Here is an 8,060-nt window from a genome sequence, read left to right on the forward strand (position 1 = left end):
ACCAACAGGTTTGAATCTCTTGTGTTCCTTCCCAGTGACTGAGGCTGCCTGCTGATGATAGACAGCATGTAGTAATTGGTCATGGGAATCATGTTTAGATTGTGATCTAACTGCATAAAGCAATTTCCATGAGGTGCTTATGTTGTGATTTCACTACATTGCTATATCACGCTGCTAATTAAAGTGAAGCATCGATTATTTTCAAATAAGTAAACTTGGTGTTATACCCTTTGTGAAATATCTAAAAGAACATGGTCAGATAATACTGGACTCTGATAATGTATTCATGTTCTCTTTAGGAAAAGCAAAATTCATTAATTTAATTAAACCAAATATTTAGAATGATATGTTTTTTGTAAGGTTTGTTTCTTAAATATTAGAATTATTTGTTTCCTTTATGTATCTTATTTTAATATTCTTTTTCCACTACAACCCTTAAGCATTTTTTTCATATAAAAGATATTAATGCCCTACTCCTAATTTTAAACCATGTAATTTTCACCCTAAAGTTCTTATATGAATTTCATACATATTAAGTATGCATATATGATTTTTTTTAAAAAAATTATTATTATTATTATTATTAGTAGTAGTAGTAGTAGTAGTAGTATTTGTATTTAAGTGTAAGGATACAGGTATGGTTTTTGCTTTTCTATTATGTCCTTAATATTGCATTATACTTTTTACAAGCTAAGGAGAACTCCACCTTAGCTTTACCTTTTATAGCATCTGTTTCCCTTTAAACAGTATCATGCTCCTGGAGTTAGATTATATCTTCAAAAGAAATCAAGCATAAATAGAGCTTACTTTTTCATCTCCCCAGATACTTACCTATGTGCTAAATATTTAACACTAAGGATAAACATCTATTTTGCTTTGGATTAGTGGAAAACCTTGTACAAAATATTTTAAAGCTTTATTTTAGAAAATGTCTTAAAACATGTCATTCATGACAAATAATAAAAAAAATCTGTTAAAAGCTTGCTCTGGAACTAAGTGTTCATGAGTATAGTTTCATGGCTTAGATGTGTTGAGATTTATATTTAAGGACATCTTACATATGTTCATAAAAACCAACATTTTTTCATTTTTCTGATGCAGAAGATGATGCATATTTTTCTATTTTATGTCAGCTGAAATGGGCTATTTTTGAGAGGATTTTAATTTCCTGTTACTGCTGCATATTCTTTCACAAAAATTTTTGATTATTTGAGGGTTTCATTCTGCGCTCCATCCCTATCTTCTAGCTCAAGGAGCTGGATACCCCAGGAACAATTGGCCTGATTGTTAGAAACTGAGGCAAATAAGGAATTTGTTACTTATCCATTGTCACTGTATTTTATCCCACATGCAATGAAGGATGGAGATTCTCCTTAGTGCTCCTTTTGTTGCTCATGTGTATATAAAAATGTTTTTAGTGCCTTTTGCCAGAGTAAAGCATTGACATAACCCTTCAAACAGATTACTAGAAAGCGAATTTCAAAGCTATCATCTGTGCTAATAAGTCATAGTTGTGGGTGCTGTACAGTCTGAAATGAAATCTATTAATCTATTTATGTGTACAAATCATGATATATGGTTACTGAAGTCTATCAGTGTTATAATAAACTGTAACAGCATGTCAGGGAATGTCATGGAAATAAAATGGTAATATAAATTGGTAACAAGAACAAAGAGGAAGCACCTCATTCTGCCTCAGCATGAATATCCTTCTGGAGTAATTTTGAAGAGCATAAAAGCATGCACTTGTGAAGAATCAATAAACAGAAATAGATCAAATCAAAAAAGTTAAGAAACAAACTGATTGCAAGCCTAGGGAGAAAGAAACAAAGCAACAGAAAAGCTTTACCCAGGAGAAGCTGACATGGGTATGCCCATTTGTTCTGTTAGGAAAAAAAAAAAAAAAAAGAAAAAAAAAAAAGTTAAAAGTTCAGGGACTAGCCCAGTGGTGAGATCAATATCAATTACAGAGGAAATGGTTTGGCTAACAGACTCACATCCCATGCTAAGACACCAATGCAGCAAAGAAAGGATCTGTTAAATCTAAATCAATAACTGAATTTTAATGTCTTGCTTTTTAGTGGTTTTTTACAATTGAAAATGCCCATGGGCCCAGGACCCATTTTCAGACCACCCAGGCCTGTGTGTTCCAGCAGTTCTGCAGCAGCACTGATGCCCAGCTCCACCCCAGCTCTGCCTTGCCCAGAAGGATCTGGCTGGATTGGGGTCACATCCACTTGCTGACGTCCCAGCATGGCCCCATCCCATCTCCACGGCCCCACTGTTCTGTCTGACCAGGTTTCCAGTCACTGAGTCTGAACCTGAGCCCCTAACCTGGAGTTGCCTTGGCTTGGCCACATCCCCACTTCAGTGGGCCACCAGAAAGATTGAGAAACTTATGTTCTCCTCATAGTGTAAATACTAGAAACTAAACAAATAAACAAAAAGCAACAACAAAACAAAACAAAAATCACAAGAAACAAAAAAATACCCCACAAAAAATAAAGATATAGAAATTATTAAATGTGAGAAATAATTTACATCAGCACTTCTCCCCACATATGTACCACTTTATAATATTGCACTGAAATAACAGCATACAGTATTTTGATTCAAAAAGTGGAAGACAGCAAAGCTAGCAGAACTTTAAATGATCAAATGATCAATTTCAAATGGGTATTTTTGGAAACTTTTTACTATTCTGATGTGTAGATTAAACTTTAGACTTTGCAATGTATCTTACAGGAAAATATTTTTTTGTATTAGTAATACCTTAACAACAATAACAAAAACTTCTGGTTATTTTTCTCTTTAGTAGATTATTAAAACATAAAAGAGAGAATAGTAATATATTCTATTATATCAGTAAATGCTTGTATAATTCAAATTAAGTATTCAATAATTGTAGTGTAAATTTTTATTAAAAGAATGTTATTGCCAAATCAAAACATAGAAGAGCCCAGATTCAATCTTGCCAATACTATTTCAGCTCCCTTGTACCAATGCTGTCAGGATACAACCTTTAGTCATATTATTTTTACTATAGCATCATTATCTTATACCAGATATTCAATAAGTTAAAAGTGTGTATTCAGGTTTCTAGAAAACACCAACTGTTTTAAATCAGTTATTGTCAGTAAAATAGATCTCAGAAGATGAATAAAAGGAGCAGGAGCAGAACTATTTGTTCTTGAGACTGTGGAAGCTGACTGCTATATTAGAGGATTGAAATCTGCTGTCTCCTCTGCCACTATGTCTTAGAGAGAAATATGCAACAATTCAGTCTGCTGTGTCTGTATTGGTTATTGTGTTTGTTTGGGTTTTTTCCTCTTACTTGTTTCTTATGCCAAGTAATAATATATAAGAAATAACTGCTACTACTACCTTATATGGCTTCCAAAATCTTATTAATCATATAATAATGTACATGTTCAATTCACAAGTGATGATATAGGTATTATCATAGTGTTAATTTGACAAAGAGCAAAGAAACTCCAGAGATTTGTTATAATAGACTTAAAAGCCATTTCTTTTAATTTTTCTTCAAAATGTTGAGTCTCCAAAGCATAAAAAGAAAAAAAAAATTACATTTTGACTTCCTTGTTCTGCGAAATGGGTTATCTATTAAAAAAGTAGGATTCACCTTATGCAGTGTAAATCACCTAGTGTCATTGCAAGATTAGTATTGCATACCAGTATATGAGAAATAGTAGTAGAAATTTTATTTTGAAACTGTCAATCTATAGGGAATATAATGTTTTGATTTTTTTTTTCAAAAAGGGTAAATGGATTCTGTTTACACTTAGATTGCAAGTTGAGACAGTGGTTTGACTCTGTCCTTTTGTGTCCACAGATATTTATTTGCACTTGCAAGAGTTTAAGTTGGCTTTAGGGTTTAAATAACTCTTTAAAAGCATATTTTAAAAGCCTTAAATCAAACAGATAACACTCTCTTTTGCTTTTCTATCTTTGTGTGAAATATTTTGCTGCCATTTACTTACAAATCTCTTTTAGTTATGATTAACAACTTGATTAAGCTATGAGTTTTTTCTCAGCTTTTTCAGTCATGACCTCAAAGATGAGAAAGGTTTCACTGAGGTAAAAACAGACACCCAGAAATAAACAACCAGACATAGGGGATGGCATTTCTAATATAAAGAAAAACAAATCTAACTTCCTATCTTCCTAGAACCAAGAAGAAAATATGTTTCACAGAAATATGTCATTCATATTTCTTGGAATACAACATTTTCACTGTTGTAAGAATAATGAATTAGCGATTTTGTGCTTCCAGATGGAGGCATTCCAAGACTGATCATGAAAAGCCAAGAGGAAAGGTGTAAAGGAGGAGAAGAAGGCTGGCTGCATTTACTTGAGATATGAAAAAATCATGTTTTCTCACAGTCTTTGCAAAAAAAGACCTCACCAGTGAGGAAGCAGAGAATATTCTTTTCCCTTTGGGGAGTGAAGCATACTAAAGAAAGCATGAAGACATCTGCTCTTACATATTAAAGAATAAGTGCTTTACCTTCTATAATAATTTTGTTATTATTTTCAAAACAAAATTAAACTAATTAAGAACAACATTAAAACCAGAACTCCACTGAGTTCTTTTTATTTGAAAAAAAGAAATAGCAATTCCTGACTTAACAATGCCTGACTTATTTCAACTAAATAGAAAATTAGTTAGTTCCATTGGAGAAATTATATTCGTAATTATGATTTTTTAACATGTGACAATATCCAGTTTCATCTTCTGTAGAAACAAGCTGTGTACTTGCAGAAAATACAGCAGGAAGATAATGTGGTAATATTAGGCAAATTATTCAATTTCTGAATATTTTCATAGTCTGATAATGTTTTATTTGGGGTTTGCCCCAGGCAGTTATAGCACTCTTGGTATAACAATATTTTTGACTAGTAGTAATAATATCTTTAAAGAAGAAAAATAGAGCCATAGCTTTTTTTGCATGAAAAATTTTTATATATTTAGATCTGTATTATACATAATATAGGACAGCTGTAGTGCGGCTATGTAAACTTCTTCATAAAAGAGAACCCTTTTGATTTGACAGGTTTTGAATATTTACATTCCATCATATGTCTCATAATTATTCTTTTCTAGAAAGCTTCATTTGACAGTACTAACAGCTCATACAGTTTTAAGGATGTTTCTCCTTTTCTACTACAGAACATTTTTGCAACCATTTTGTGGAGCAATACTTATAGACTTGAGATACTGATATGAGAAACAACTTTCTAGATAAGTTCAGGAACTGACAGTAAAGGGGTGAGATTATCTCTTCTCAGTGGTTTCATCACTCACATGCAAGAAGCAGGAAGGGGAAAGCAGAGTGATTTTCCTATAGTTAAGAGCACTGAGGACCAAGGAAAAGTAGTTTGACATAGACATGAAGACCTGGAAGGGTTTCAGAACAGTAAAAAAAAACACTATTGGGATCAAAAGAGGGATTTTGTTGGACTGAATGAGTAACAACAAAAAAAAATTCATGAAAGTCACACAGAATTATGTAAATATGGGAAATTCAACTTTTGCACATAAAGTTATGTGATTTACACTGATAATTTTCATTCTGAAAAAGTTTGTTAGTCATGACAGATAGTTCTAAGGAAACATCAGCTTAGTGTTCATTAGATGCTTAAAACAGAAAAATTATTAGCTATTTTTATGAAAGGAAGTATGAAGGCCACCTTGTGAAGTATGATTAAGTAAGCTCTAAGTGAAATTTAGAAAGGACAAATAAAACAGAAGTTCAACAAGTACTGTTATTTGAGAGGATGGATAAGAATTAGTGAATACTATTCTGACAAGAAGTAGGACACCATAGGATCTGCCTCTTTCCCTTGTCAAAGTTAGGTGTAGACTTGGCTTTTATGGAATGAGAAAGTGAAGAGTTACAGTCCAGAGAGTTCAGGTAGTAGGTTTGGTGGATTTTGCAGGTTTCAGCAGACCAGTGAAACTGACACAGTCCTGCAGTGCTGGTCCTGTCCCTTTCATGGGAAATCACAAGGAGAAAATGGAAGCAGACCTTCTAAGGCTTTGAAATTTTTTCTTTCATATGATACTGTCTTGCAACAGAACAACAGAAAAATAAAAAATAAAAAGCAACAAACCAACCAAAACTACCAAACAATACAAAACCAAAATGTCAACTGTCCTGTGTAAAACTCATTATGCCTTTTATATCTAGTGACTATGTCTAAAAAATATTCAGATTTAAAACACATAGAATTATTTCATTCAATAAGGTAAAAATGCTTAAATTTTACTAGTAGCAATTCCAAATGAGTTATAATTTGCACTTGAAAAAAGAGGTTTACAAAACACATTGCAAATTCAAGACCACTCTGATTTTTCTCCTTCTTTAGTATATTTCTTCACACTGAACTTTAAAATACTTACTTCAATATCAGTCAAATTATTAAGTAATTTTTGAAATGGAGATTATATCCCTCTGGAAGACTGTCAGGAGACTGATTTTGAAACACTATACTAAAAAAACCCACAAAAAAAACCAAAGAAAAATCTTGTTGAATATCTGAAAGAACTAACCGATTCACCTACATCTTCTCTGTGTGGAGAAGATACTAATTAGTCAAGTGTGTGGTCCTGACCTTGGAAATGAAAAGATTATCTTAAATTTTAGTGTGAATATGCCACCAAACTGTGATTGCTCTGCTACCCCTTTCTCTATTTATAAGTCTGAGGTAATCATAATACATAATATATAATGTAGAGGTAAGCTATACATCACTTTGTAAAAGCATTGTGGAAGCTGCATGTGAGTAGTGCATTCAGGTAAGCATAGCTTACATGGATGCTGATCACAGAATCACAGGATAGTCTCAGCTGGAAGGGACCTCTTTAGGTCTCCTGCTCTAAGATGACGCAGACATTGAGATGGCTCAGGGCCTTAAACATTTGAGTTTTGGATATCTACAAGGATGGATACTCCACAGCCTCTCTAGGAAAGCCTCAGGAGCATTTGACTATCCTTCTGCAGAACTGTTTCCTCATACAGTCAAATTTTCCCGTGATCAAGCTTGGGTCATGGCCTCTTGTGCTTCAGCTGTGCTTATCTGAAAGAGTCTGGCTGGTTTTTTCTCTACTCCTCTGTCAAACACTAAAGAGTTGTAGATGGCAAAAATAAGGTCTTTCTGGAATCTTGTTTTCTGTAGGCTGAACAAACTCAGTTCTCTCATACCCTCCTCATATCCCATTTGTCCTAGTCCTCTGACCAATGGTCCTTCACTAGATTCACTCTAATACGCCCACAGAGCACTCTCTAGATGAGTTTTCATTTGATGATATCATTTTACATGTGGCATAAACTAAATATGGTGTAAATAAACAAAAAAACATGTTTTTAGTGGTATAAAATGTAATCCCTAATCCTGTGATAATCATTTTCCACATAGCCACTATAAGGGAAAATAGTAGATATTTTCATTGCCACTAGTTTCATGAAAACAGCTCTTACAAAAATAGCAAGAAGCTAAGATCTCAGTTAGCTTAGATTTCTTCCCCCTAATTGTATGACTTCATCCATTGGAAATAATGACATAAAAGTACAATGTGACTTATTTCATTATTACCTTACTTTATCAGTGACACAAATTGCCAAGTCTCAGGATTTAAAGCTATATACAATCATGCTAAGTGGCTAAGAAGAATTTAGGCCATTTTAACAGCTAGAAAAAGGAACAATGTTATGCATTTGAAAACAAACCCCAATGACAACTTTTAAAAGGTTTATTATTTAAATATATAAATATTTTAATTAAAATACTAAATAAAAACACTTAAGATACAGTTAAAGCATGAAAGTAAAATTCAATTGATTTATCAAAGTTTTAAGTTTCTACTTAACCATAGATAAATTTGTATAATTAAAATCTTTGTCCTAGATTCCATCTCACTTTAGCTATGTGAAACAGGCAAGCATGACAGCAGCTTATTAGTCAAAGTTCCATTTCAATCAAAATAAAGTGACTGGCACCTCCAAAGGACAATTAAAAAAATGAATAAGGCAACCTAC

The 8,060-nt window shown here is 32.9% G+C and overlaps 1 long non-coding RNA gene across 2 annotated transcripts in view; it reads right to left on the reverse strand.

Annotated features, from left to right (window-relative positions):
* LOC146768723 (uncharacterized) overlaps positions 1 to 8,060 on the reverse strand; it is a 48,264-nt gene that overhangs the window by 10,281 nt on the left and 29,923 nt on the right. The window lies entirely within an intron of this gene.

The sequence above is a fragment of the Lonchura striata genome, chromosome 1 (genome assembly GCF_050655825.1).
Source record: "Lonchura striata isolate lonStrDom1 chromosome 1, ASM5065582v1, whole genome shotgun sequence".
NCBI lineage: Eukaryota > Metazoa > Chordata > Aves > Passeriformes > Estrildidae > Lonchura > Lonchura striata.